Source organism: Marmota marmota, unplaced genomic scaffold, assembly GCF_001458135.2.
Source record: "Marmota marmota marmota unplaced genomic scaffold, marMar, whole genome shotgun sequence".
In the NCBI taxonomy this organism is placed as follows: domain Eukaryota; kingdom Metazoa; phylum Chordata; class Mammalia; order Rodentia; family Sciuridae; genus Marmota; species Marmota marmota.
The window spans coordinates 13,181,531-13,192,081 of record NW_026000241.1 but is presented as its reverse complement, the minus strand read 5'-3'; positions in this window follow the sequence as shown (position 1 = coordinate 13,192,081).

The following is a 10,551-nucleotide window of genomic DNA, read 5'->3' as shown; positions in this document are numbered from 1 at the left end:
CTGTTCTGTTGGTGGGTCACAGGTCCACCTACCTTGTAGGCGTGGTTGGCAGCTCTGCCCCTCCGCGGGCCGCTGGGCCTGTTCTGCCTGTGGGTCGCAGGTCCGCCTACCTTGCAGGCGCGGTTGGCGGCTCTGCCCCTCCGCGGGCCGCTCTATTTCTTCTTATAAGTTAATAAATCAGCATTCCAGACTATATATCTTTGTTGGAGCTTGATACAGTTTGGCAGTGAGGTATCCCCCAAAGCTCTCATGTGAGACAATGCAGGAATGTTCAGAGGTGGTATTATTACATTATGAGACTATAACCTAGTCAGTGGATTAATCCATTTTATGTGTTAATAATTTGAAAGCACTACTGCACTGAGTGGTGACCATATAGACAGGTAGGATGCAGCTGATGAAAGATCATGGAAACATCTTTGGGGTTTATATTTTGTCCCTGGTGAGTCAAATGTTCCCCATCCCCAATCCCTCTTCTTCCTGGCTGTTATGAAATGAGCATTTTTCCTCTTATACCCTTCTGCCATAATGCTCTCCCACACCTTGGACCCAGAGCTATGGAGTTGGCCAACTACAAACTGAACCTCTAAAACCACAAGCTGAAATAAACTTTTCCTCCTCTAAGATGTTCTTGTTGGGTATTTTGGTCACAGCCATGAAAAACCTAACATAGAAATTGGTACCAGGAGGTCATTGTTGTGAATAACTTGACCTTGTGGTCAGAAGCATTTAGAAATGGTTTGCAGGAAGAGTTTGGAAAAATGTGGAGATGCAGAATATAGAAGCCTTAGAATGAGGCAAGCAGAGCTTAATGGGTGATTCTGGTCAGAACTCACAAGACCAGAGTACCAACAACACCAGGTTCATGAGGTTTCAGAGGGGAAGGAGAACTCCACTGGAAATTAGACTAGAGACCATTCGTGTTACTTTCCGGCAAAGAAGCTGTCTGCATTTCGCCCATGTCCTGAGAGTTTCTGTGAGGCTGGATTTAAAGGTGACAGACTGATTAATCTGGTGGAGGAAATTTCAATGCAGCATAGCATTCAGACCAGGGAGGGACATAAATATTTCTAGAAGGTTTTAACTACGTTTACTGTGAGAATCAGGAGAAGAAAGATTTGAAAAATTTGCAATTTGACCCAAAAAAAGTGTGTATAAAACTGGGGCCAAGAGAGAGATGGTTGTTGAGGAGATGCTAGTCACTAAAGAGAGCTAAGCACTCTATACAGAGACAACAGGAAATATGGCTTGAGGGCATCTCTGGAATTGGCAAGGGCACAGTCATCACAGGTTCAAAGGTATAAAAGTAAAAGTTCCTTTGAGAAGGGACCATGTGGGCAATTTGCTTGCACAGGGGACCTCGGAAGTTGTTTCACCACAATCAGCTGCCCAGTCACTCTGAAGCCACTATATCCATGGTACCACGAGGCCTGGCTACTGCTCAGGATGGTGGCAGATCTTGATATTGTCCACGTGGTGCTGGAATCTGCAGGAATAGAGAATGTAGGAGTTAGGGGGTCATGGTGGCTTCCACTGAGATTTCAAAGCAAGTATAGATTTCAGGCAAAGTATAGCAGGGTCAGAATCCCCTCAGATAGCCCCTGAGTAAACATGTGAGAAGGAAACTGAAGCTACAGTGGAGACCCCCAAGATTAAGAGATGTCAGTAACATGAAATCTGACTACTGTTTTAGTCAGCTTTTCTCACTGCTGTGACCAAAAGGACCCAACCAGAACAACCGTAGAGGAAAGGTTTATTTGAAGGCTCACGGTTTCAGAGGTCTTAGTCTATAGAAGGCAGGCTCAAGGTGATCATGGCAGTAGAGTATGGCAGAGGGAACCAGCTCACATGATAATCAGGAAGCAGAGAGAGAAAGAGTCCACTCTCCAGATACAAAATGTATACTGCATAGCCATGGCCCCCATGAACCACTTCCTCCAGCCACACCCCATCTGCCTCCAGTCACCACTCAGTTAATCCCATCAGGGAACCAATCCACTGATTAGGTTAAAGCTATAACCCAATCATTTCTCCTCCAAACCTTCTTGCATTGTCTCACATGTGAGCTTCTGGGGGACACCTCACATCCAAACCATAACATCTATCAAGGAAAAAGGAAGAAACAAGCTAAGAGTGAGGCTGTGTGGGCTGCAACCAGAAAGGCCATGAGGGTGGAGCTACCCAAGTCCCTTGAAGAGAGCATCATGGTGCCAGGTGCCCCAGATGCTCAATGTGGATCTACAGAACTTATTTGCCCAGCTGGATTTCAGTCTTGCTTTTGGTCTGTGCCATCACATATTGGATATATGTAACTTGTTTTTGATCTTTACTGGGACTCACAGCCAGGAGTTTGCCGTGACTCTCAGGTGAGATTTTGGACTTGGACTTTTGGGAGATGCTGGAACTGTTAAGACTATGGGAACTCTTGAAAATGAGCTAATTGTATTTTTCATGGTGAGATGGGCATGAGTTTGGGGGGTCATGTTGGGGTGGAATGTTGTGGTTTGAATATGTCCCCTGAAAGGTCATGTGTGAGACAATACATATCAATTCAGAGGTGATAAATCAGATTATGAGAGCTATAACCTAATCAGTGGATTCCTTCATTTGATGGATTAATAATTTGAAAGGACACTATACTGAATGGTGACCCTAGGCAGGTAAAGCTGGAGGAAGAAGATCATTGGGGGTCATGTCTTTAGAGTTTATATTTGACCCTGGTAAGTGAGGTTCTCTCTATCTCTACTTCCTGGATATCATAAACTGAGAAGTTTCCTCCACCATGTCCTTCAACCATAAAGTTCTCCCTTACCTCAGAACTATGGAGTCAACTCATCATGAACTGAACCTCTGCAACCATGAACCCCAATACAATTTTTCTCCTCTAAGTTGTTCGCGTTGAGCATTTTGGTCCCAGCGATGCAAAACCTGCCTAACAGAGAGCATAAGCATAGTAGTTACGTGCCCGGGTGTTGAACAGAGTCAGTTTGAACACCATCCCTATCATTTTCTGGCAGTCATAACCTGGAGCACGTTGCTCAGCTTTTCCAGGTCCTCATCTTTATCTTTCCTTCTGATTAAGGTCCAGCTCAGATTTTCCCATCTCCGTGCACACACACAGATTGCAGCACACACAGATCACACCCTTCTCTAAACCACTTATTTTATTTCTAGTCTTGTCTCCACCCACTAAATTTTATTATGCTTGAAGTCTAGAACAATGTTGTATAAATGACTCTTTTACTTCCCCAGAGGGTAGGTGCCTGATGCAAGCTCATTAATAAATTAATTCATTAATAAACATCTGTGGGGTTTTTTCAGGAGGAGTAAAAGGTATGTTTCACACTCACTCATTAAAAGTGCCAACCCCCCCACTGCCCATTGCAAGAAATGACTCCAACTCTATCAGTTAGGATGCTTTTGGATACAGGGAATAGAAAACTCACACTCACACTGGCTTTCACAAGTCTAAAGACAATAGAGAAGTGGAAACAAGTCAGCTACCGAGTGATAGTGTCTTTAGGGAGCCAGGATCTTCTATCTTGCTACTCATCTGTCCTTGCTGTTGATCTCTTCTAGGGTTAATAGCGGGGCAAAACATCAGTATCACACTCTTATGGCAAAGTCCATAGGAAGGGACGCCATCTCTCTGAATCTGATTCTTAGGAGTGCGTAAACCTTTGCTGGACCCTTGCTCCCCAATCACACAAAGGCTTTTTCTCATGTCTCGTTGGTCAGGAGTTGACCACATGCCCTTTACTTACCTAATCCCTGACAAGGAAAATGGGGTTAATATGGACCATTAGGATGAACCACATGGGCTGGGATAAATGATCAAAGAGTGCATCTCAAGGACCCCCACAAGATCTGCCAGTGTGTCCATTTGACCCTTTTTACACCTCCATTTCCTCCTTCAGCTCCAATCGCCTGCCCCATTGACACTGCCTAACAAGTTATTGCCTATATAACAAATTCAGCTTCCTCGTCCCACTAAGGGGTCATCATTGCCTCATATCATATTTTCTTCTTGAAGAAGTAGGCATTTGGTGAGAAATCTAAGTAATCCGTAACCTCAGGACTATGGTGTATATATAAGGTGACTTCAACATGGGAATCTCACTAATTCAGCTTCCCCCAAAGGAAATTTCCATCTGATATGCAATGCAACACTCCTCTATTGAAGTCTCATCTTTCAGGTAATAGTTAATAAGAATGTGTTATCAATGACAGGGCTTGCTTACATATGCTCCAGGAGGGGAAAAAAGAGATAAAAGAATCCACAGCGATGTGATGTCAAATGACAGGATCTTCCACATGGCTGGTGAAAGATAACTGCAATCAGTCTCATAATCTCTTGTTTTTCAGTTGGGCTTCAAAATGTGGCATCCAATCCAATTGCTGTCAAAGGCGTCTTCTACTCAGAAACTTTAGAAAGGCAAAGGATGTAAATATCCTGCAATCAAAAAGAGGTGGGTGTTATTTGCCTCCTCTTCCCATCTCTCGAGAGCTTTACTGTGCCAAAGAAAAGATGGAAACACATCCAACTTTTTTCCCTCTGTCAGATTTATATTAGTAGCAATCATTTTCTAAGCACTTAGTATGTCTCTGGGCCCTTTTTATGTTTATGTCATTTAATTTCTACCACAATTTTGTGAAACTGCTAATAAAACCATCCATTTAAGCAAAGATCCAATGCTAATGTGAACTTGATCTAATGTTTTTCCCCCATACTGTCTCTCTCTATCCTTACTGGGCTTAAAAGGTGGGTTACTGTTACCCTCCATTTTAAAGATGAGTTAACTGAAGCTGAACTGTATAATATTTTGATAAAGGTTAGTAGACTGTAAGTGGAGGAGCTGAGTCCTGACCCCAGGTCTCTGGGCCCCAAAACTACCTTTGTGCCTTATTCAGTGCTACACGAACATCTGATCTTTTATTTCCTCCAAAGTCTTATTATTCTCTGAAGCCCTGTTGAATCCCTAGTGTAGTGAACCTAGGATTGCAATGCAAGCTGGAACTTTCAGGAGCAGCAAATGACAATAGGCAAACTGAACCCCAAGCCTTCCCTGGTTCTAGGCTGTATGTCCACCCACAGTTGTGGTTCCATCTCCCAGCCATGAGCCCTTCCCATCGGTGGACACCTCGTGCCCTTCCTTGGAACTAAAAGGAGATTTGCTTCCCCTAATTACCAAGAAACACGGGCCCGAGTTTAACCCTTGAGCCCAAGTCAGTGAGAAGCCCCCGAACAAGGGCCTGTAAAGACAGCTCATGAGCTAAATTTAGCCTACAGCTTGTTTTTGTACAGCTCACAAGCTAACACTGGGTTTTACATTTTTGAATGGTTGAAAAAAATCAGAAAAAAATAATATTTTGTGACACATGCAAATTATGTGAAATTCAAATTTCAGTGTCCATAAATAAAGTGGTGTTGGAACATAGCCACACTCACTCCATTTACATTTCTGGCTACAATGGGAGAGATGAGTTGATGCAACAGAGACAGTAGGACCTGCAAAGCCTGCACTATTTAGCAGAAAAAATGTTTGACAACTCCTTCCCTAGGAGGGCTCTGAGCCAGTCAGCAACTCTAGCATTACGCGTCCACCCAACAGAACACATTCAATAGGACACCAATGGTACTTCTAGCCCTATACAGAGCCTAGGGGTAGTCACAAGGCCCCACAGACAAGCTGAGACCATTGATGTACCTGTCCTTTTTCTCTTAGGTACTTTAGCCTTATTCAGGCATTTTTGTTGCTGAAATCTCTAGAGGCTAAAAAGACATTCCCCCATGCCTTTGAGGACAACTGTTACGTGGCAGGCACCAGCTCCCATGCCCAGGCGCACAACTGCCCATAAGTACCATCACCATAGCCCCCACAGAATGCCTTCATCCACCGGACCTTTCCTCAGCTCACTTGACACACATGGCTGAAACCATGCAGCATATTACTACCCCTTCAGGTTTTGCTGGCTGCCAATGGGCACAATCACTAAAATTAAGAGAAACATCTTTCTCTTCCCTCTTCAGATATAGTAGTGCAAAATTTCCTTTGAATTTTTAGTGAAAAGAACTATATTAGATGCTGTCAGTGCCCTGCCATTACTCCTTGGTACTAACACAGTATGCAAGAACTCAATCCAAACATCTGTATCTACATCTCTGTGCCTGAGCCTTTGTCCCCAGGAAGTGGGCTGGAAGTGCCAGGGCATGACCATCCCAGCCTCCAGCAGCCCTTAGCCTGAGATTCTCAGGAGATGGTGTCTATATACCCCAAATCCCATACTTCATGGGATAACTCTGAGATATGTCTTGTGTTCTGTTTTCCCTCCCCTCCCAGAATCCTCATCTCTGGATCTGCTTCTGGGAGGAATACAAAGACTTCAAATTAAATCTACAGTTCTGGCTCAGGTGTGGGTCATCGATGAGTGGACTAGAAAAATCTGGGAGGCAGACACTGTGTTGTGTCCCAAGCATCCACCCTGCCTACTCCACAGGCAAGTGCCTGGTACACAGTTGACCTTCCACACACGTTAGCTCCTTTTCTTCCTTTTTTTCCCCCCCAGAATCACACTCCCAAATATACAGACCTAGAAACAGAACAAGATGACCTCTCATTTGTAGTTCATGCAGCAGACTTCCTTTGAGTTACCTAAAGAGCATAACTGACATGGGACTCACAGAAGCTGTTTTCTGATGTGCAAAAGCAGAAGTGGGAGTGGAGTTCAGGGATAGGGCAAAGGGAAGAGGTGGAGGGAGGAACAGGAAAAGACAAAGACCCAGAAATATTATTAAAAAAAAAAAAAAAAGACTTAGTCTTTCTGAAAGGGTTTGAGCCTCTGAGGGAGCTACTGGGTTAATGGATACAAGTTGGTGGTAGCAAATTGTTCCTTTCCTTTAGTGGAAGGGATTTGACAGTTCTGGGGTTTTAACTGTAATGATACTGAAGAATCCAGTGGTATTTAACCCAGACTTCAGCTGTCCCTGGTCCCTGCATCCTCAAGCTTGGGAGAGCAAGTGACCACTCATGGTCACTTCCTGCAGGTCCTACCCACCCAACCCCCCTCCCCAGGACAATCCTAATACCATTCTTAATGCTTCATCCAAAACTTGGGGCCAAGTGTGTTTCAGAATTCAGAATATATTTTTAAAAGGTGATTTGGTACATGCAGCACATTTTACATAACACCCCAGTGGACACTGGGACATCTTATAATCAATGGCATTAATATTTTTGCAGCAGCATGCATGCACATTCACACCAAAAGAAATCAATAAAGTCTATAAGTAGCCTCCCTTTAGTGCAGGTCAGATATTTCTGGCAAATAATATTATTTGGGTCAGATTTTGCTTCTGTTTAGATTAGAACCAACTTTTGGTTTTCAGAGTTATTGGATCCTAAGATTATGAATAAAGAATTAGGGACCTACAGAAGGATATTCTTATAGCAGCATATTAAATCTTGAAAGGAAAATGGATTCTGGTTTTCATCCTGGATGACACCTCACCAGATCCTATTTGTGAGAGGCAAAGATGAAGCCAGAGCAGGCTCTAGTCCCTGAGAGCTAGAGTTGAGCTAGAGTGACTGGCTGTGCTATCATAGGCTTGCAGGGGAGAGGGTCCCCTAAAGCTGGAAACTGCTAGAACCCAAGGAGTAGGCAGGAACAGGAAGCAAAGAGGGGCCAAAGCAGTCCCCAAAGAGCCAGATTAAGTGTTGTATCTTGGGGATACGTATGAGGTCAAAATGGTCAAGTTGTAGTCTCAGAACAGGGAGGGTAGGAGGAATGGACATTCTTCTTTGGGACTGGCCTATGCACGAGGAGTAGGTCAACTAAATTGGATGGATGGGCACTGGCTAGCCTGGACTTAGCTCCAGAAGCCTCTGCTGAAAAGCTGCCTTCACTACCTGGACTCATGGGAGAGGATTAGGTCATCAGATTAGCTAAGGGCAGGCCTGGCCTCCAGGGGATGGGAAGAGTGGTTTCTTCCGCCTGAACCACTCTTGTGACATATCCAGAAGGTGTGCTTTTGCAATCTCTTCTCCATCAATTACTAAAAAGCCAAGGGACTTTGGTCTATAGCTATTTTCTCTTGCCACCAGGGTATGATTTAGAAAGTGGACAAGTTGGGTTTGATTATTTTACACCCAAAATTCAAAGCTTAGTTCTCAAATCCTTATTTGGGATCCAGCAGAGGTCACAGCCAGGCAGGCATTTGGGATGGAACAGAGATTCTGACAAGGCCGGCAGGCTGCTAAGGCCATGTCATCTGACCATTCCCAAATAGACCCATTTAGATGGCCAAGAACCTCCATGATCCAAGCCCTGACACAAAAAGGAGGCATGTTTTGTGAGCTGAAGGTAAGTCCCTCAAGGGTATACCCACGGAGCCTGAAGAAGCACCCATATTTTGCATTACAATGTCACACAAATAATAACAGTAAACACACACAAACAAAAAAAGAAGAAAAGAGAAAACCTTTCTGGGCACAGCTACTGTTCTAGCCATTTTACGTAAATTAAACTATTTAATGATAACAACCTCATGTTTTCAATATCGTATAGTGGCCCCTTGTCCCCACCCTTGACTTCTGTTTGGCTATAATGGGGATCTTCTTTTGTGAACAGTATCCCATAAGCAGGTACACATGGCCTTCTCTTCTCTGCCTTGGGGACTCTGGCTCAGCCCTCTCCAGGACAGAGCATGGAAGCCTTACCCCCACCCCCTCACTGGTCAACTTCCACCAAAATTCAATGCTTAGTTCTCAAATCCTTATTTGGAAGGATCAATGGGTAATTGCTTCTGCCTTCTTTCCTTCTGGAGGACAACCCTGGGAGGCTTCTGTACCCGTCTCAGAAATTGTAGAGCCATTAGGCTCCCCACTGCCAGCAGCAGTAACAAATAATGCGCCCTTACATCGGTGTTTTCCTCCTTCCCTGCTTGTTCTTCCTCTTGCCTCTTTCCTGCTTCCTGGGATCACTTCCCAAATAAGAGGCCTACAAGCAAAACCTTGTCTCAAGATCTGCTTGAGGGAAATCCAAACCCAGACAGAGAAGTATTATTGTTTCCATCTCCCTTTCACAGACAATCAGTCAACAATGAATATTTAATGTTGGCTGATGAATTAATAAATGCGAGATTCAGGTGGGAGGAAAATGAGATGAGCCAAATATTGAAAAAAAGAAAAGTTTCCTTAAAGGAAAGCAGAAGAGAGAGGATGTCACAACCGGCTGCTTTCTGCCCCAGGCCCATACAGCCCAGTAATGGTGTGTGTGTGTGTGTGTGTGTGTGTGTGTGTGTGTGTGTGTGTGTGTGGTCTGTTATTATTTGTGTGACTATTGTAAATGTGCTCCTGAGATTGCTAAGCTGGTGATCTACATGGGCCCTGGGCAGAAATGGCTTTGGCTTCCCACTGAAACCGGAGGTTCTTGGGAACCCAGGTGGCTTTGCTGTAGATCTCCTCTCACTGCATGTGGCCAAGTGGAGCTAATTTTCTCTCCTCAAAGGGAGCAGGTCAGCTCCTTGAGGGTGAAGAGCATGCATGGCCAGAACGAGCGGTGAGATCCACTCCTGAAAAAGGCCTCTCCCGGGTGAGGGCCCACCGTCTTGGAGGATCTTGGGCCTGGCTGGCAGTTGTAGCAGATTGGACAGACAATGTAGCACAGTGACTCAGCCCGGGAGGTGGGTCAGGGAGATCTCCGGTGCAGCCAGCTGGAGTTTCTCAGTGTGGCCAGCACCCCCATAGCAGGTCCATGATTGGCAGAGAAAGATGACAGCATGGTTTCCTCCAATAACTTGGTATGATTCATAAGCCATTCTTGGAGACTTCAGGAATACCTTAATAGAGAATTTTCAAAATACTAGAGTCACTGCCAATAATTATTGTGACATAATTTGTCCCCCACGAATGGTGAAGCCTAGGGACCGATGGTTACAATACTCTAATTTTTAAAAAGCATGCCTAGAGTTCCTCATTCATCAAAGTGTGACAATGATCTCAGAACTCTGACTGCCTATGCTGGAATCTCAGTTCTGTAGCTGACTAGGTGTGTGCCTATAACACAGTTGTCTCCCTTGTAAAATGGGTAGAATGTTAATAATTGCCTAGGAGATTTGTTGTGAGGATTAAATAAGACATTGCATTTAGAATACTTAGCACAGAGAGTAATTGCTTAATGCTTGCTAGAGAATATTATTAGCCTGACACTAACCTCAGCTTCTTGATTCCCAACTAAGTCTACAATTGTGAATGCTGATGACTTGATTTGGCCATTCGCTGTTTGAAGACCCTTTTCATAGAGGAGTTTTCCATTTCTTAATTCTTCATTGTCAATGATGTCTGCTTCCCACTGGAGCTGCTCAGAATAGCAGAAGCTGGCTTTCCCAGCAGGTTTTGCAGCCAGGGCACAGACTATTATCTTGGATCCACCAACTGTATACCATGCTGGACTTTGACTCAGGAGCTCTTAGTCATTGGTGGATATCTTCTCTCTCTCTCTCTCTCTCTCTCTCTCTCTCTCTCTCTCCCACCTCCTTCCTCCCTCTCTCTC